Here is a 21,435-nt window from a genome sequence, read left to right as displayed (position 1 = left end):
GATCCGAGACTTGTGTGGAGAAAAGACAAACAGAATACTCAATTTACTTAGGCTCGTTTTACGACTTCGTGGCGAGAATGGGTCCAAATACAATGCAAGGATTATCCTTTTCGCGCGTCGGTTTTCAAGCGGATCTGGGGTTTGTAACTCAAACCTGATTCATGAAATGTTCGATGACCTTGGTTACTGTTTCGCGGGCTATCAGTTCGCCAAGGGAAGCGCGAATGAGATGGGACTGTGATTAACAGCTAATTATGTCATGCAAACAGACAATTTACAAGGACATGTCGAGAACAGGTCCATTCGTCATCTTTACAAAGTGTGATATCTTTATTGCGATGCAGACCCTAAGTGGGTCCAGTAAGTGTCTCGTTCGATAAATTACTTCCAGTCTGGAGTCTGGGGACTTAACGCAGTTCGGAATTGTGTAGTAAATTCTGGATTTGTAGGAGCAAGCAAGGGATATAACACTAACATAAATGGTCCGAGAGTAAGGGTTGGAGTTTTAATGTGTTAGATAAATTATAGCATAATATCCGAACACAGAGTATACAGACGTTTAATTAAACTGTATGTAAGATGGGGGCTTCATAGACAGTCGGGGACCAATAACTGCTATCAGCTGTTGAGAGTTGTGTGGCTTAGAAACCTATGACCGGGTTCGAAACCCATTAACCCTGATTATGTGTCTAGGTTTGTCAGCTCCATGTGTAGCTCCAGCTCCAGCTCCAGCTCCAGCTCCATGTGCACCCATGTAACTACGCAGCTTTTAGCAATATTCCAGCAATACCACGGCGGGGGTTCTCCGTGACTGAGTATGGTTTTACACCGTTTTTTTAGCAATATTCCAGCAATATCATGGCAGGGGACACCAGAAATGGGCTTCACACATTGTATCCATGTCGGGAATCGAACCCAGGTCTTCGGCGTGACGAGCGAAAGCTTTAACCACTAGGCTAACACCCTGACGTTCATGTTGTTATGTACTTTACGTGTTTTGGAGGTTTCAGTGGAAACATAAAGTGTTTTATTATTTGCATCTTATCAACATAGTAGTGCATATTCGACTACATGTACGACTCGTTAACGCCAGGTTAATGGTACCCGGAACCTCCATTAAGTTAATGGCCCGTTTGTGTACGGAGGATGTCGCAAACGAATTTTATGGTACATTAGTTAATGTAGGTTTAATGACATGTTAATGTATCATTAAAGTTTGATACATCTGAGTCCTGGTAATATGTGAGCAATAAGAAATAAAACGTCGGATCACACAGTACTTGTAACGCGATCTTTGAAAAGTGCAACGTTTCCTGTTTTCATGCTTCCTGTTTCAAATCAAAGGGCAAGTAATTCTGTTTCCCAAGGCCGGTCCCTCGCGTCTTATAAAGACGCAGGAAGGGGGAGGAGAGATGGGTGAGTAAATGTGGGGGTTATTCTTCATCAAATACCTCCCTTCATCCTGATAAAGACCAGCTTGGCGTCAACATACCCCACGAGCTTCTCACCAAGAGTAAGTGTGTGAAAACACGATTCCGCAAACACTGTCCTGAGGGACGGAGGGAGAACTAGACGCAGCCAATTAAAAGAAGATTCCAGGAGTAGCGACAATGCACGGGCACCTGCGAACAGGCTGCGATGACGGAGGGGCAGAACGTGATTGGGGTAGGGTCAACGCCGGCTGGACAGCACGTGATACAGTGAAATGAAACGGCCTTTGTCGTTGACGGCCCAAGAAACACGTACATGGGAGATTTCCGCGGTTTAGAAAGTGTCGGGGCGGTTTCGCTACATTGGGTTACTTGTAAAACTGAAAACAATATACAGCGTGGCGATTTGTGTCACTAGTGTCACTAATTATGACTACACCCCATTTCAAAACTTCATATGTATTACGTTTTAAAGAATCGTAGGGTAAACAACTTTCGTTTTTTCAAATGCCCCTTTGTTTGCTCTGATTGCTGCTGATATTTGTTTTCGTTTGAAACAAGACGTTTTAGAGGATACCCCCTTGTAGAGGATAATTACTTGTAATGTATTACATTGTGGTGGTATGGATCTGGATAAACGTCTTAACACCATTCTCTCACTCAAGGAGACATGGGTGGCCCAGTCGCGAAAGGCGCCGCAATTTGCTGTCCCTTGGGCACGCCAGAAAACCATGATTCATGTTTCTAGGTTATTCAGCACCATACCCGTGCTCGTTTGTTTCACCAAAGTGGAAAACGTCTGAGACCTGCACTACTTCGGGCTTTCCTCCCACATTAAGCTGACAGGCCGTGATATAACGCGAATACTGTTCAAAGCGGTGTTAAACCCAACTCACTCACTCACTCACTCACTCAAATTTATGTATTCCCCAGATAAACTCAGCCCCTGGTCATTTTAAGCATAGAAACTTCCTACTGTATCCTGTAATTGAAACACTTAATTGCTAATGTCCGTTTTGACCCATGGTGACCTATGATTCCCGTCTAGCAACTCGTCTGCATGGCAAGGGATCCCTTCCTGATACTCAGAGCTCAATTTATTCCTTGTGAAGCCTATCCAATCCACACCCCACTGTTTGAATGGTACTGTGACACAGATCCATGACATCCGATGTTGTCTGTATCATAAAGTGACACCCACCGCCCCCTCGGGGCGATCACATAAATCGGAGCTGTTGCTCGCCCCCACCTCCCTGTGAACTCCGAGCGATACTCTAGACTTGTAAATCACATTCCGAATGTCATCCTGAGACCCAGGTTATCTCGGACGGTGCACACTGGGGTGTTCGCGAGACAACCCGAGCTACCGCCTTATTTTGACGACTCAGCAGCATTCGGGTATGTGAGATATGATTGATTAGAAACAGACAGGACCACACGGCAAAGTGAATAACGATTTACAGATAGGGCAGCAAATATACAATTTGATAAATCGGCCACACAACAGGTGAAACATTGTCACGGACGAAGGACTCTGAGAGGAATTATAGAGTGGTGGTTAAATATACACAACAGGACTTTGCCTTGTTCACAGAGCTAGTGGGTGACTATTGTACAACGCAAAATTTGGCAATGTTACAGCAATATCGCGACAGGGGACACCTGAAATGAATATGTATCTATGGAATCGAACCCGGATCTTCGACATGGCGAGCGCCGGCTTCAAGCACTAGGCTACCCACATCCCTAGTTGTTAAGATATGAGAGTGAGGTACAGACTGTATATCGCGGTGAAGTAACTGTAAGCATATTGCGGTAAAGTAACTAAGAATAGTGCGGTGTAGTAACTGAAGGCATATCGCTGTGAAGTAACTGAAGGCATATTGCGGTGAAGTAACTGAAGGCATATTGCAGTGAAGTAACTGAAGGCATATTGCTGTGAAGTAACTGAAGGCACATTGCTGTGAAGTAACTGTAAGCATATTGCTGTGTAGAAACTGAAGGCATATTGCTTTGAAGTAACTGAAGGCATATTGCTGTGAAGTAACTGAAAGCATATTGCTGTAAGTAACTGAAGGCACATTGCGGTGAAGTAACTGTAAGCATATTGCTGTGAAGTAACTGAAGGCATATTGCTGTGCTGTGAAGTAACTGATGGCACATTGCTGTGAAGTAACTGAATGCACATTGCGGTAAGGTAACTGAAGTCATATTGCGGTGAAGTAACTGAAGGCATATCGCAGTGAAGTAACTGAAGGCATATCGCCGTAATGTAACTGTAGGTGAAGTAACTGTAAGCATATTGCGGTGTAGTAACTGAAGGCATATTGCTGTGAAGTAACTGAAGGCATATTGCGGTGAAGTAACTGAAGGCATATTGCGGTGAAGTAACTGAAGGCACATTGCTGTGAAGTAACTGTAAGCATATTGCTGTGTAGTAACTGAAGGCATATTGCGGTGAAGTAACTGAAGGCACATTGCGGTAAGGTAACTGAAGTAATATTGCGGTGAAGTAACTGAAGGCACATTGCGGTGAAGTAACTGAAGTCATATTGCGGTGAAGTAACTGAAGGCATATCGCAGTGAAGTAACTGAAGGCATATCGTGGTGAAGTAACTGTAAGCATATTGCGGTGAAGTAACTGAAGGCATATTGATGTGAAGTAGTTGTAAGCATATTGCGGTGAAGTAACTGTAAGCATATTGTGGTGAAGTAACTGTAAGCATATTGCGGTGAAGTAACTGTAAGCATATTGCGGTGAAGTAACTGTAAGCATATTGCGGTGAAGTAACTGTAAGCATATTGTGGTGAAGTAACTGTAAGCATATTGCGGTGAAGTAACTGTAAGCATATTGCGGTGAAGTAACCGTAACCATATTGTGGTGAAGTAACTGTAAGCATATTGCGGTGAAGTAACTGTAAGCATATTGCGGTGAAGTAACTGTAAGCATATTGCGGTGAAGTAACTGAAGGCATATTGTGGTGAAGTAACTGTAAGCATATTGCGGTGAAGTAACTGAAGGCATATTGCGGTGAAGTAACTGAAGGCATATTGCGGTGAAGTAGTTGTAAGCATATTGCTGTGAAGTAACTGTAAGCATATTGTGGTGAAGTAACTGAAGGCATATTGCGGTGAAGTAGTTGTAAGCATATTGCGGTGAAGTAACTGTAAGGATATTGTGGTGAAGTAACTGAAGGCATATTGCGGTGAAGTAACTGTAAGCATATTGCGGTGAAGTAACTGAAGGCATATTGCGGTGAAGTAACTGTAAGCATATTGCGGTGAAGTAACTGAAGGCATATTGTGGTGAAGTAACTGAAGGCATATTGCGGTGAAGTAGTTGTAAGCATATTGCGGTGAAGTAACTGTAAGGATATTGTGGTGAAGTAACTGTACGCATATTGCGGTGAAGTAACTGAAGGCATGTCGCGGTGAAGTAACTGTAAGCATATTGCGGTGAAGTAACTGAAGGCAAATTGCGGTGAAGTAACTGAAGGCATATTGCTGTGAAGTAGTTGTAAGCATATTGCGGTGAAGTAACTGTAAGCATATTGCGGTGAAGTAACTGTAAGCATATTGCAGTGAAGTAACTGAAGGCATATTGTGGTGAAGTAACTGAAGGCATATTGCGGTGAAGTAGTTGTAAGCATATTGCGGTGAAGTAACTGTAAGGATATTGTGGTGAAGTAACTGTAAGCATATTGCGGTGAAGTAACTGAAGGCATATCGCGGTGAAGTAACTGAAGGCATATTGCTGTGAAGTAACTGAAGGCAAATTGCGGTGAAGTAACTGAAGGCACATTGCGGTGAAGTAACTGAAGGCACATTGCGGTGAAGTAACTGAAGGCACATTGCGGTGAAGTAACTGAAGGCATATTGCTGTGAAGTAACTGTAAGCTTTTGCGGTGAAGTAACTGAAGGCATATTGCGGTGAAGTAACTGTAAGCTATTGCGGTGAAGTAACTGAAGGCATATTGCGGTGAAGTAACTGAAGGCATGTTGCGGTGAAGTTACTGTAAGCATATTGCGGCTAAGTAACTGAAGGCATGTCGCGGTGAAGTTACTGTAAGCATATTGCGGTGAAGTCACAGAAGGCATATTGCGGTGAAGTAGCTGTAAGCATATTGCAGTGAAGTAACTGAAGGCATATTGCGGTGATGTAACTGTAGGTGAAGTAACTGTAAGCATATTGCGGTGTAGTAACTGAAGGCATATTGCGGTGAAGTAACTGTAGGCATATTGTGGTGAAGTAACTGAAGGCACATTGCGGTAAAGTAACTGTAAGCATATTGCTGTGTAGTAACTGAAGGCATATTGCGGTAAGGTAACTGTAGGCACATTGCGGTGAAGTAACTGAAGGCATATTGCTGTGAAGTAACTGTAAGCTTTTGCGGTGAAGTAACTGAAGGCATATTGCGGTGAAGTAACTGTAAGCTATTGCGGTGAAGTAACTGAAGGCATATTGCGGTGAAGTAACTGAAGGCATGTTGCGGTGAAGTTACTGTAAGCATATTGCGGCTAAGTAACTGAAGGCATGTCGCGGTGAAGTTACTGTAAGCATATTGCGGTGAAGTCACAGAAGGCATATTGCGGTGAAGTAGCTGTAAGCATATTGCAGTGAAGTAACTGAAGACATATTGTGGTGAAGTAACTGTACGCATATTGCGGTGAAGTAACTGAAGGCATGTCGCGGTGAAGTAACTGTAAGCATATTGCGGTGTAGTAACTGAAGGCATATTGCGGTGATGTAACTGAAGGCATATTGCGGTGAAGTAACTGTAAGCTATTGCGGTGAAGTAACTGAAGGCATATTGCGGTGAAGTAACTGAAGGCATGTTGCGGTGAAGTTACTGTAAGCATATTGCGGCTAAGTAACTGAAGGCATGTCGCGGTGAAGTTACTGTAAGCATATTGCGGTGAAGTCACAGAAGGCATATTGCGGTGAAGTAGCTGTAAGCATATTGCAGTGAAGTAACTGAAGACATATTGTGGTGAAGTAACTGTACGCATATTGCGGTGAAGTAACTGAAGGCATGTCGCGGTGAAGTAACTGTAAGCATATTGCGGTGTAGTAACTGAAGGCATATTGCGGTGATGTAACTGTAGTTGAAGTAACTGTAAGCATATTGCGGTGTAGTAACTGAAGGCATATTGCGGTGAAGTAACTGTAGGCATATTGCGGTGAAGTAACTGAAGGCACATTGCGGTGAAGTAACTGTAAGCATATTGCTGTGTAGTAACTGAAGGCATATTGCGGTAAGGTAACTGTAGGCATATTGCGGTGAAGTAACTGAAGGCATATCGCGGTGAAGTAACTGAAGGCAGATCACGGTGAAGTAACTGTAAGCATATTGCGGTGAAGTAACTGAAGGCATATCACGGTGAAGTAACTGTAAGCATATTGCGGTGAAGTAACTGAAGGCATATTTCGGTGTAGTAACTGAAGGCACATTGCGGTAAGGTAACTGAAGGCATATTGCGGTAAGGTAACTGAAGGCATATCGAGGTGAAGTTACTGTAAGCATATTGTGGTAAGGTAACTGAAGGCATTTTGCGGTAAGGTAACTGAAGGCATATCACGGTGAAGTAACTGAAGGCATATCGCGGTGAAGTAACTGAAGGCATATCACGGTGAAGTAACTGTAAGCATATTGCGGTGAAGTAACTGAAGGCATATCGCGGTGAAGTAACTGTAAGCATATTGCGGTGTAGTAACTGAAGGCATATTGCGGTGAAGTAACTGTAGGCATATTGCGGTGAAGTAACTGAAGGCACATTGCGGTAAGGTAACTGAAGGCATATCGCGGTGAAGTAACTGAAGGCATATTGTTTACAAGTAACAGTGAGCATATTGTTTACAAGTAACAGTAACCATATTATTGATAAGTAACTCTAAGCATATTATGCTGAACAACAGTCAGCATTGTGTTGATAAGTAAGAGTGCGCATAGTGTGGTGAACAACAGTAAAAATATTAACGGAAAAGGCATTGCGGGGAGGTAGTAGTTAACATGACAGCGAGTTAACAGGAAGCATATATTATTGTGTCAGGTAGCACATCGTCACCAACGGTATCTGCGGTGTTGTGTTGTTGGCAGATAGGATGCCTTGGTGTACTATATTTTACAGTAGCTTCAAACAGTTAGTGGCATTACAATTAACATATGTATGTATGTATGTATGTATGTATGTATGTATGTATGTATGTATGTATGTATGTATGTATGAGCCTGCCTGTCTACCTGCACTGCGTGTAACACCATGTGTGTACATGTGTGCGTATACGTGTGTGTGCGCGTGATAATGTTTATATGTTTGTGCGTATGTGTGTAGTGTAAGAGTGTGCCTGAATATGCTTGCGTGTAGTGTAGTGTAGTAGTGTAAGTAAGCCTGGTTATGTGTGTGAATGTGTGTGCATGTGCGTGCGTGCGTGCGTGTGTGTGTGTGTGTTTGTATATCTTAACGGGTGATAAATTATTTTGACCCAGTCATGCTACCATAATCACACTGGAAGAAACTTACATGTTGGTCGTTTGTGGTAGAAACACATACATGTGTGTATATCTTAACGGGTAATAAAGTAATTTGGCCCAGTCAAGCTACCATAATCACACTGGAAGAAACTTACATGTTGGTCGTTTGTGGTAGAAACACATACATGTTTGTATATCTTAACGGGTAATAAAGTAATTTGGCCCAGTCAAGCTACCATAATCACACTGGAAGAAACTTACATGTTGGTCGTTTGTGGTAGAAACACATACATCGCGAATATATAGGAGCAGTTTTCACCACCTGTGATTTATAATGCCAATGCCTCGCATCGCCAAACACCATCTCGTTAAGATCCCTTACCAAATAAATATCCCATGAAGAACTGAGAAAGAACTCCGCTTGAAAGAAAAATAAACGATGTCGGTCGTCCGCCATCACGAACATGAGGATCTATCACTTTTGATTGCGCGTAATGAAAGCAGACATACGGCAGGAGGTAGGCTCAGGTGGCCTGACCAATATACCCCGGCAGTGCTTCAGTGATGGGACCAATGTGTTATGTAGTGATTGAGTATGGTGAGGCGTGAGGCGGGGTGAGTCACTCCCTCCCTTGCCTTTTATACATTAGTTCTGCAGGATGGGCAGAACGCAGGTGCGCGCGTGTGAAAGCTTTAAGGCTATCTATCAATAGTTTATCAATTCTCACAAACTCTTTTTTCTCAACTGTATATTTGGTTTGTTATTCGCTGTTATATGTAAGATTTTAATACGATGAAGTTATTGCATTAAGCTGTGTCTATTCGTGGAATGAATAGCGAGAGGTAGATGTGGGATGGGGAGATTTGACGAATTTTGGAATGTTTCAGCAAAATCTCTATAAGTGACAAAAAGAATGGTCTGTTCATATCTAATTCGGTCCTTCGGTGAGAGGGACGCGGAGTGTAGCCACTCGGCTTGAGATTGAAGTGAGGACAAAGAGCGTATACAAGATTTGGAAAGTTCGTGTGAGATATAGTATTAGATCAAACAATATGTTCATATAAATGTTACTGTTTGATATCTAGCTTCCACCCACACAGACACTTACCTAACAACCGGGATTTCACCCATTTGTCTAAGACGCCGCGATACGCCGAGTCGTTTAGTCGCCAGAATCTTATGATCGGGTTCGAATCCCAAATTAACTCATAATTTGATTATTTGTTTGTGAGCACCATACCTGTGGTAGTAGGTTCCACCAGTGATAAACATCAAAGACCTGCATCACTTCGGTCTTTCCTCCGACACAAACCTGACACGCCGTGCTATAACTGATACGTCACTCATCCTCTCTCACTGACTCCAGTCGTTCTGCGAGTGAGAGGAGGCCAGAAACAGGGGACGCGTCAAGTATTTTACGGGTGTTTCATCACCGTCTTTACGGGTGCTTCGTCAATGTCACGCATGCTCTCGGTGATCTTCGGCAAACCTCGCCCCTTTCCGTAGTCGAAATTTTATTTTCAGCAGAAATGGCCGATCGTGTTCAGAAGAAGGGAGACATATCCCCCCGAACGACACTGACTGATTAGCAAGGGGAGCCGGCCGTCAGAGCCAGAGGTGTGTGTCCCATCAGTTTAACTCAATACAATCATGACTTTTCTTTATAGAGAATATGAAGGGAAGTTGGCAGCGCACAACAACCAAGAATAATGGAGACGCAGAAATGTGTTCTTTAGACGTCAACTAGTTTTGCCCACGATAGTGTCACGTGATCATATCAGCTCCTCCCATTGTACACTTAAGCCCCCTGAAGATTTTAGGGCCCTACAGAGGCCTTTATCTAATGACAAACTATCTCTAATCTAAGAAGAAGTGGAAGGTTCGATCCCCGGTGGCGTCATAAGAAAAGACGTTTACCCTGTCTGGCGCTCGAAATTAAGGGGCTAAAAGAAGGACTGGTCGGCTCGAAGTCAGTACACTGTATCTCCGTGAGCAAGCAAGCACTATAAAACGGCATCAGTCCGGGCTAGCACACACACACACACACACACACACACACACACACACACACACACACACACACACACACACACACACACAGTGCAATTTATAAAGTGCATTAATCTCGGACGCGACGTTAAACCCAATTTCATATCTTAACGGGTAATAAAGTAATTTCACCTCACTTTCAAAACGTTCTTGGGAAGTTCCACAGAGGATTCGATTCTCCTTACATTTTCACCGTTTTTAAGAAAAATATTTAGTCAATTATGGACAGCGAGTTACAATGGCAATTTGAAATTCAACTATATCATAACATGAAACTCTCTTGCATGCACGAAAATGCAATAAGTCGTATTTAATTTTCTACGTTTCCAGATGAAAATACGTCTTAAATGTAGTAACATTATGAAATACATCCTCAAATTAGATTAAATAATATGTTCATAAAAACAGTTACTTTTATATACCTAGCTTTCACCCAGGCTGCCAATTATGTATATTAATATTTACCAATATTGATGTCCGTGTGTCCCAAATTCATAGGGGCGGTGGGTTAGCCAAATGGTTAAAGCGTACGACCGTAACACCGAAGGCCCGGGTTCGATTACCCACATGGGTACAGTATGTGAAGCCCATTTCTGGTGTCCCCCGCCGTGATATTGTACATAAGTAAGTCTTGACAGAAATGGTCAGTTTTAATATCTTCCGATGTCAGTAGTGAAAGCAACGGCTTATTATGGATACATAAACATCATAATATTAAACATAGTATTCCGATGGAACTACCAGATGATTTGAAAAGGACCTTGTCACTTTGCTTTTGAGTGAGTGAGTGGGTCAGTACGGTCAGTCAAGTTTTAACGCCGTTTTGAACAGTATTCCAGTAATGTCACGGCGATGGAAGAAAGCCTGAAGTAATGCAGGGCTTTGACGTTTACCTCTTTGGTGAAACCCACGAGCACGGGTATGGTGCTGACAAACCTAGAAACATATTCGGTTTAACCTGGATTCGAACCAACGATCATAGGTTTCTGAGGTGCCCATGGGACGCAACTCTGCACAGCGAATTGCGGCACCTTAGACAACTGAGCCACCCGTGCCCCCGCGTAGCCCGTGAACGTTCACAATTTAGAGGTCCCTCTGATACATCATCGGCACCATTCTGTACATATTGGTGCTTTGTAGACCTTATAATAAAGCTAAAGGTTATCAAAGCAACATTTCTTTGAATACGCATAATTCCCGCAGCAGATGTAGTGGAAATGACCCTTTAAAACTTACCCTTCACACAAAATTGTGTTTTGATAACTCGGCGGAATTTGCTTCTATGATCTTCATTATCAAAGCAAAACAATTCAAATGATTGCCATTATGATTATATGTATCGTTTTCACATCAGTTGTTCTGGGGTGAGTGAGGGAGTTGCGTTTAACGCTGCTTTTAAAAGGATTCCAGTTATATTACGGCGGTCAGCTTAATGTGGGAGGAAATCCCGAAGTGATGCAGGTCTCAGTAGTTGTAGTGGAAATACTCCATTTTTTTATCACAATCCAACACTGCAATACTTTGGTTATCTCCGAACATGGTGACCCTTTTATACCCACGTCTTGACATTGATTAAAGCACTCGCTCATTGCAGCATGAATGGCATTCACAGTAGATGTGACCCCCATGGAGATCCGACTCAGAATCGGTCTTCAGCAACCCATGTTTGTCGGAGGAGGCGACAAACGGGATCGGATGGTCAGGTTTGGTTGATCTATCCCCGATCGATGCTCATGTCAATCACTTGATTGATTGGTACTTGTCCTGCTCCAGACTCGATTAATAACAGACCGCCGTCATATAGCATGAATATTGCGGAGTGCGGCGTTAAACAACAAACAAACAAACAAACAAACACAATAGCTGTCTTGAAAGTACCAAAAATAGCCATAAATGCCGTTATAACGAGTGAGTGAGTTAAAAAATGACGTCGCATCGGCAATACATCGGCGATATAGCGTCTATATGACGTAGCCGGATATAGCGAAGTGGTGACAAATCCTCATTGAAAGTAAATACTACTGTTCACGTCAGGAACCTTGGATAAAATAAATTAAGTTTAAACGTCCCTTTGACGTTAGTACCTATAACAATTTACACATGAACACTTGAAAAGTTCCAGTAAAAGCTTATCTTTAAAAGCTCCTCATTCGTAAAACAATATCCCTTTAAGTCCGTATCTCATTACTGTCTGCGTGGAAATGTGTGTGACTTATAGTCAAACCAGTCCGCCCTATATAGTCTGTTCCCACTGTACCCTGCAGGAGAAAATACCTGCCCTAAGACCAGGTACTAAGTTGACGACGGGCGTCCAATCTCGCCCCCTACTTGACACCACGTAGGTAAGTCGCGGATAACGCACATCCAACTGTAATCCTATAATTGCCTTTCATTCACAAACGTTTATCATGATGTACCGAAACAGTTACAGAATCGTTACAGCGGGATTACAGTATCCGTTTACGACTGTCGTGTACAATCCTTAAGTCAATCTATTAGGATTTGGGTGAACTGTTAATAATTCTTCCTGTTCATAATACGGCACCGACGAGATTAAAGTTAAGCCATTTTATTATCATTGTTTAATATTGTGTATGGCATATTGTGTTGATATTCATTCAGGGAAAATGTGACATCCTCGATATACGGCTCATGAATAGCGTTAACAAGATGGTCAAACAATTTAAAGTACATCGTTACACCTAATCTGAAGAGGTACTTCAAATACTGAAGACGATTCATAATCACCAGGTATGCCATTTAGTAACTTAGATCTATGAAGATTGGAACATAGGAGGACTCAGACATTTAACTTTACGCCTCTATCACTTATTTGGACAAGGATATATTTACACAGATTACAGTTTCGAAAGCTGTCTTGTCACTCAAGTGTCATACACTCGTGGCAAGGTAACACACTACAGATATTGTGTTGGTAACTGAAGCGAAGGTCCCCTTTTTCTTATTTTCACATTTCTCCCCAATAATTATACATTTCAACATGACCCTGAGTCTTTGTTTTCCGCTTGTACACGACATCCTACAATAAAAGACGTATCCATCCATGTAGACTAACATTTAGTCTCTGAAATCTTATATTACACAATATCCTTCTTGACTCTAAAAATAAAAAAAAATCCCTATGCTGATTTCAGAATAGAGCTAGCTTGAGCTGGCTAGACTTGCTTTTGTATGCATTTCTAGATTTTTTTGTATAAAATAAATATATTCCACTTTCATGGTGCAGGACTACCATCCATGTCTTGCGGCGGTTGTCAAAGTGCTACTGACAGGGAGACAACTCATGTGACACTCTGATGTATGAACCCTTGGGACCAGGTCATATTGGTGGGTTGAATGCAGGCCTCAGGTTCTATTCCCAACAGTTTGTTTAACGTTTTTGTGCGCAACGTCAAGTATGTGACCGCAATATCGGTAAAAATCGCATAGCATAAAACAAACTCTCGATAGAATTCGAACTTTCAATAGTAAAGGGGGCGGTCGGGTAGCCTAGTGGTTAAAGCGTTCGCTCGTCACGCCGAAGACCCGGGTTCGATTCCCGACATGTGAAGCCTATTTCTGGTGTCCCCCGCCGTGATATTGCTGGAATATTGCTAAAAGCGGCGTAAAACCGTATGACTCACGCACTCACTCAATAGTAAAGATAAACACTTGAAGCGCCTTAAAATGACACTTAATCGCCATCGGTGTGCATCCGCTACCATGGGCTTTGGCGACCCACTGTACCTGTGGTCAGTTAACTCGTTTTCACATCATCTTTAAGAACGATGAGAGATTTAATAATTTAAACGCAATAAGCGCCCCGCTTTAATAAGCGCCCACTATTTGCTAATATATTGGCTAGGGAACAATGCCAATCAGCACCCCTTCCGATTTATCAATATACACAAGATTTATTTATTCGTGTATTATACGCACTCGTGTGTTATATGCACCCTTAATTACGGGCTATTAAATTCTGGAAAAAATGTATCTGTCGTATGTAAACATGTCAGGCTGTCAGCATAAACCACGAAATTTACATTCTTTCAACTCTGTTTTTGTCACCAAAATAATATTCTAATAAGAATTTTTTGTCACCAATATAATATTCTAATAAGAACCCCCTATTTCTAATTTTGAGAGCGCCCTGTGCGCTTATTACGTCGAATACGGTACCCATAATTCATATAAGTTTTACATTAAAACTAAAGGACTTGGCTCTGGATAAAAAAATTGTTACACCTGGCAGAACAGAGCCGAACATATGTAAACAGCTGCACCTCATATGTAGCATCATGTCCATGTCGATGTTCTAGAGATGACTTCACCGTGTGTTAGCTTTATGTATCCTCTGTGGTTGTCTACCCGGGAGATTTTAAGTCATCTATCAGTCATGGGTGGGCATCCCGTCACGTGCACTCATGACTTTACAGTTATGATTCCTGTATTTGGGTAAGTTTGTGATTTTAGATTGAAACCATGAGTTATAAAACAAGATGATCACAACGTAGGAGATGGGGAGGACGCTGCCCTGAATCTCAATGAGAAGCAAACACCGTGATGGTCAGTTTGTCTTTTTTCCCTTTGAGACCCAAAGGACAATGCTGAGACGGGTTGAAAAGACTAGAGTGAAGTCAACCTTAGTGTCTACAGTCTGGCACTGCATGCATTTGCTGTTTGACTCTGATTCGGTACTCCTAGAAAATCCGCTTGCGTATTACTTGGCTCAGTCCCTTAAGTTGTAATTCATTTAGGGGGTTTAGTATCGTTGCAATGACACTTGCAAAGGTACTAAACCCCCTAAATGACTTACAAACCTTTAAAGCACAAGGCATATATCTAATCAAGACCTGCCTACTTGGCCGAATTTAAAAAAACAAAAGTACAACAAACAAGCTGCCAATAAACCCTAAAATTCTAAACCTATAAAAACACACAAACACCCCCCCCCCCCCCCCCCCCCCCTCCCACACACACAAAAAGCCCCACCCCCCACCCCCACCCCCACCACCTTTTGCATGCCATATTTCAAAATTCCAATTTCCCAAATTAAGTAGGCAACCCGTAAAAGCCCCACCTAGGTTGCCTCACCTTTTCGGACACACCCTTTTCGACCAAACACAAAATGGCCTGCGAAATACGCATATGTCGGAAAGCGCATGTTAAATTCCTAATTTAAGTAAGTAAGTACTGGGCTCAGCAGTTATGTACAACGTTAACTGTGTGGATTACGTTATACAAGTACCATGTACTATTTGCTATGTGCGCAGAATGATGTTTTAGGGGCTAATATATGGGTATCCTACTGTGTAACATATATATTTATATTTTAATTTAGTATCATTTCAATTACTTTAGTGCCTCATAGGTCATTCTATGGTATCGGACTCGTTTTACTGTATATAGCAATATGTGACACGTAAATAAACTAATCATCTTCTGTATGAATAGGTCTTGATGATGATGTTGATTTTACGAACGCTTCTGGTGGAACCGTTTTCACACACAGCATGCCCTGTGTCTCCGATTCATCATCATAGTTTTCAGTCTCCGTCTAGACGCTGTAATTGGTGAAAAACACTGTTAGCCTGTCGCCACCCGTACAACACAATAAAAAATTAAAAACACACAGACATAAAAATGACTAAATACACACTGCTTACTTTTCTCTATTTCAACAGCGTGTCAGTGTACAATGTCTAAATGTAAACATTCTCAAGGGTATGATTAACTATGTAATAAAGCACAAATCTACCCCTTTCCAAGTGTGGGGGTCGTAGGGTGGGTCGATGATATCCCTTAGGGGCCCTCATGCATCAGCGCCCGGGGTGGAGGTGATTAATACAAGGAAATTACAGTTGACAGTACTCGCTGATGAAGATATGACCAGGCACTACTGCAAGGCTTAACGCCCTTGATGTGGTTTATCAAATAATTACGTGTATAAACACCTGTAGGCTAACTTCTCACACCAAACGTCCTACCGCCTCGACCGTAAAAGACCCCATTGAGATTAGCAAGTAACCAACCGAAGCGGACGGTTGGCGGAAACAACTGCTACACCACGGGCGTTTTAAGATTAACTTATTGTTTGGATCCTCTGTTAGATTAGGGTTCCGCGCAACAGCGAATATCCTATGATACGAGTATTATTTTAATGTTTTTTTTAATTTATTTTCCTGTTGATATGTTTTGTCCGTTTAGAAATTCAATACAATAGAGACCCAGTCAATGTTGACAAGGGATAATAAACACGGTGCTCGGGGTCTATTATGAAATATTTAGTTTATTTAAGTCTCAGCTAAAACATCTTAATAATACATAGCAGTACATCGACAGAAACCCCAACCGTTCCAGCAACTCAAAGTAATTGAAGCCCCACCACCCTCTCCCCCAAGCCCCACCACCAACCCTAAAAAAACAGAAAGCGATTATATGGGCCACACGTACGTGGGTAGAACACTGTACACTGTCTTTGACCGGCAGATATCGATTCGGTGGACCTTCGATATGTTGAGATTCACACTGGGTTAATAAATCACCGAACTGTAGAGATTATACAAAACTTTACGGAATTGCTCAGACGTTCTGTCCGTCATGCTGAAGACACGGTTCGAATCCCAATATAACTGAAACTTGTAAGCCAAGTGCTCGTCGCACATAGTTTAAAACTTCCTTTGCTCGCGTCATTTTGGTAATGGTCTCGCACGAAACTTAATCATACATCGTGGCCTTAAGAAGGACTTTCGGATGGTGGGGCAGCCTAGCGGTTTAAGCACCGAATCCCCGGGTTCGATTCCAACATAGGTACAATGTGTGAAGCCTATTTCTGGTGTTAATCGGCGTGATATTGCTTTAATATAATAGCGGCGTAAAACGATACTCACTCAGTAAGATGGACATTGTTCCATGCTCTGGTGCCCATATCCTGTTTAGGTTGCGACCATACCGATAACGCTTACCAAATGTACCTCGCTTGCTTGTATTGGTAATGGGAAAGAGGATTAAACACGTACATGTTAGCTGTAATCACATTTAATAAACTATCAATTACAAGTGCACATATCTGCACCTACACGGTGAGCCCAGTACACCGCTCTGAGCAGAATGCTCTAACTAGAACTGTTTCGTCACAGCTGTAGGTTTTTTCCTAGTTAGTCCAATACCTCACTGTCTCACTGAGTCCAACCAATGGGTATCTAACTGTATGAAAAAGAGACAGTGTCTTTATGTAGATAAGGTTATCATTATGTGCACCTGTGTTGTTTGATTCAGGCGAACAAAGTAGGATTTGAAGGACCCCAATCAATCTTGCTGGGACTGCCAATGGCCCGAGCCTAGCCCTCTTTAAATAATATTTTAAAACGGCGATAAACCTACATATGCACTCGGAGTGATCCTGAGTTATTTAAAACGCATGACAATTAAATCGTGTTTTGTTACACAACCCAAAGCAATAGTCAAGTACAGGTGAACGTGTGCATGTAATCGTGTCCCCATTGCGTAGATCGATGCTCATGATGTCAACCACTGGATTGTCTGGTCAAGACTCAATTATTTACAAACCGCCATCATATAGCTGGAATATTGCTGAGTGCAGCGTTAAACAATAAAACATAATATAGTTCTGCGCTTACATGATATAGCAAGGGAAGTGTTAAAACTATACATTTGAAGGCAGGGTAGGTTGGTTCACACAAGTCTCCACATGTGATCCGGGGACGCCATTAATTGACACTAACACACGCCCAACTGATTGATTGAGTACAAGAATATACTCGTGTTGGCGTCCATGGTGCAAGTCGTATGATACAACACAATGACACGCCTAGAATCTATAACTAACAGCTTATCAAACGATTTTTTTCATGCGTAGCAAACACTGAAACGCTATCAGCAAATTTGCCATGTGTTCGACAGTCTTTCAAATGCGGACCCTAAGTGGGTGCTCTACTACTACTACTACTACTACTACTACTACTACTACTACTACTACTACTACTACTACTACTACTACTACTACTACTACTACTACTACTACTAGTTTTAGCCAACTTCTAAGTAATGCCTATCAAACAAGTTATCCATAAAATTGTGTCTATCTTGTACTACTACTACTACTACTACTACTACTACTACTACTACTACTACTACTACTACTACTTGTTATTGTGTTCGTAAAAGATAGTAATATTTCATAACATGATGATGATCATCATCGTGTACCCTGTATATACATGTAAATTATAAGATTTTTTTTCGAAATGCAAGAACAACACGCGAGTAAATTGAATAACTTCAATCCTCAAATCACAATGTAAGCCTTGAGATAAGATGATATCTTCTTTGACATTCTTAAGCACACATAAAAAGTTGCATCGTTAAAAGAATTTCCTTCAGCTTAATGAAACAGTAAACAAAGTTTATCGGACGTGGTCGTTCTTTGTCAATATTATTTAATCACTAAAAAACGAATTCGTACGTGTTTAATTATGTCTATAGGTTTACTATGCAAGTATGATTTGGGGCGCTTAAAAGCTACTTCATTTAGCAGGGTTAAAAATAATTTCGTTTACTTTTTCACTTTTTGCTATGTCCGTTTGCAGAGTAATCAAATTCCTAGGTGACTTCATGCCACAGGAATTCAGAATCCCACCTGCAGTAAATCAAAGCTATAAATTTATATTCACTGCACAAAACGTTTTACGAGACAAAAATACATCCGCAAATCAAATTATGATCCCCGCGTCGATAGGGCCCGTCAATCACAGTCCAAGGGAGGTAACCCTGGTATAACAATCTACTCCTCCGCCAGCTGGATATAGGTAATAAGAATAGATAACGGCGAGTAAGTGTCACTGCTCGTAACAAGCAAGCGCCGTCTACCTGACAATCAGCGATAGGTTTGTGTGTTGAACAATCAACAGGTGCAACACGGTGTAAGAAACACGCACACTCGACAAGTGATTAATGAGGTATTAATCCGAGGCTACCATTAAACAAGGACGATAGGTACACACCAAGAAATACAAGTTAACAAACTGTTCTTTGTTCCGAGTTGTGCTCCAATGTAAAGGTTATTCAAAAGTTGGTTGTAACTGTTTGCAAGGGTCCTAGCCGTGGTATTTCGCTGTTTCCTCCGGTGTGTATGTTTTCAATAGGACGAGCTGTAGGAATTTAGATATAGTTCTCCGCAACATTCAACAAAGTAGCTGAAGCGGACAGTCTTCTAACCAGACCGGACAGCTAGCTGGTGTGTACGTATAGCGTCATCGCTGATGGATATTAAAGGTTATACGACAAAATGAACACAGTATGTAAGGGTAGCTGCAGATTCCTGTTATACAACATATTTTAAAAAGTTGGGAACATCGGAGATGATACATAGGGAGAGAGAGATAGAGAGAGAGAGGGGGAGGGAGAAAGAGGGAGATAGAGGGGGAGAGATAGATATAGTGAGGGAGACACAGAGAGAGAGGGGGGGCAGAGGGATAGGGAAAGAGAGAGTGGGGAGAGAAAGGTAGAGGGGAGAGAGGGAGAAAGAGGGAGAGAGAGGAGAGTGGGGAGAGAAAGGTAGAGGGGAGAGAGAGGGAGAAAGAAGGAGAGAGAGGAGAGTGGGGAGAGAAAGGTAGAGGGGAGAGAGGGGGAGAGAGAGGAGAGTGGGGAGAGAAAGGTAGAGGGGAGAGAGGGAGAGAGAGGGGGAAGAGGGAGAGAGAGGGAGAAAGAGGGAGAGAGAGGAGAGTGGGGAGAGAAAGGTAGAGGGAGAGAGAGGGAGAGAGGGAGAGAGGGGAGAGAGAGGGAGAAAGAGGGAGAGAGAGGAGAGTGGGGAGAGAAAGGTAGAGGGGAGAGAGGGAGAAAGAGGGAGAGAGAGGAGAGTGGGGAGAGAAAGGTAGAGGGGAGAGAGGGAGAAAGAGGGAGAGAGAGGAGAGTGGGGAGAGAAAGGTAGAGGGGAGAGAGGGAGAGGGAGAGAGGGGAGAGAGAGGAGAGTGGGGAGAGAAAGGTAGAGGGGAGAGAGGGAGAAAGAGGGAGAGAGAGGAGAGTGGGGAGAGAAAGGTAGAGGGGAGAGAGGGAGAGGGAGAGAGGGGAGAGAGAGGAGAGTGGGGAGAGAAAGGTAGAGGGGAGAGAGGCAGAGAGAGGGAGAAAGAGGGTGAGAGAGGGAGAGAGAGGAGAGTGGGGAGAGAAAGGTAGAGGGGAGAGAGGGAGAGAGAGGAGAGTGGGGAGAGAAAGATAGAGGGGAGAGAGGGGGAGAGAGGCAGAGAGAGGGAGAAAGAGGGAGAGAGAGGGGAGAGAGAGGGAGAAAGAGGGAGAGCGAGGAGAGTGGGGAGAGAAAGATAGAGGGAGAAAGAGGGTGAGAGAGGGAGAGAGAGGGAGAAAGAGGGAGAGCGAGGAGAGTGGGGAGAGAAAGATAGAGGGAGAAAGAGGGAGAGAGAGGGGAGAGAGAGGGAGAAAGAGGGTGAGCGAGGAGAGTGGGGAGAGAAAGATAGAGGGAGAAAGAGGGTGAGAGAGGGAGAAAGAGGGAGAGCGAGGAGAGTGGGGAGAGAAAGATAGAGGGAGAAACAGGGAGAGAGAGGGGAGAGAGAGGGAGAAAGAGGGAGAGCGAGGAGAGTGGGGAGAGAAAGATAGAGGGAGAAAGAGGGAGAGAGAGGGGAGAGAGAGGGAGAAAGAGGGAGAGCGAGGAGAGTGGGGAGAGAAAGATAGAGGGAGAAAGAGGGTGAGAGAGGGAGAGAGAGGGAGAAAGAGGGAGAAAGAGGGAGAGAGAGGGAGAAAGAGGGAGAGTGGGGAGAGAAAGGTAGAGGGAGAGAGAGGGAAGAGAGGGGGAGAAAGAGGGAGAGAGAGGGGAGAGAGAGGGGAGAGAGAGGGAGAAAGAAGGAGAGAGATAGAGATAGTGAGGGACACAGAGAGAGAGAGGGAGAGAGAGATAGTGAGGGGCAGAGGGATAGGGAAAGAGAGAGTGGGGAGGGAAAGGTAGAGGGAGAGAGGGAGAGAGATAGTGAGGGAGAGAGAGAGTGGGGGTCAGAGGGATAGGGAGGGGGAGAGAAAGGTAGAGGGAGAGAGAGGGAGAGAGGGGAGAGAGAGGGAGAAAGAGGGAGAGAGAGGGGAGAGTGAGGGAGAAAGAGGGAGAGAGATAGAGATAGTGAGGGAGACACAGAGAGAGAGAGGGGCAGATAGATAGGGAAAGAGAGAGTGGGGAGGGAAAGGTAGAGGGAGAGAGAGGGAGAGAGGGGGGAGAGAGGGAGAGAGAGGGAGAGAGAGGGAGAGAGATAAAGATAGTGAGGGAGACAGAGAGAGAGGGGGGGCAGAGGGATAGGGAAAGAGAGTGGGGAGAGAAAGGGAGAGGGAGAGAGAGGGGTGAGGAGAGAGAGGGGTGAGAGAGAGAGAGAGAGAGAGAGAGAGAGAGTATTCAGGCAACACAGGAGAGACCATCAGCATAAGAGGATGAAAAAGATAGGTCTTTTAGTTTATTCTTTCTCATAAACA

This window comes from Haliotis cracherodii, unplaced genomic scaffold, assembly GCF_022045235.1.
Source record: "Haliotis cracherodii isolate W230 unplaced genomic scaffold, xgHalCrac1.p SCAF_4, whole genome shotgun sequence".
Taxonomy (NCBI): domain Eukaryota; kingdom Metazoa; phylum Mollusca; class Gastropoda; order Lepetellida; family Haliotidae; genus Haliotis; species Haliotis cracherodii.
This window is presented reverse-complemented; position numbering follows the sequence as displayed.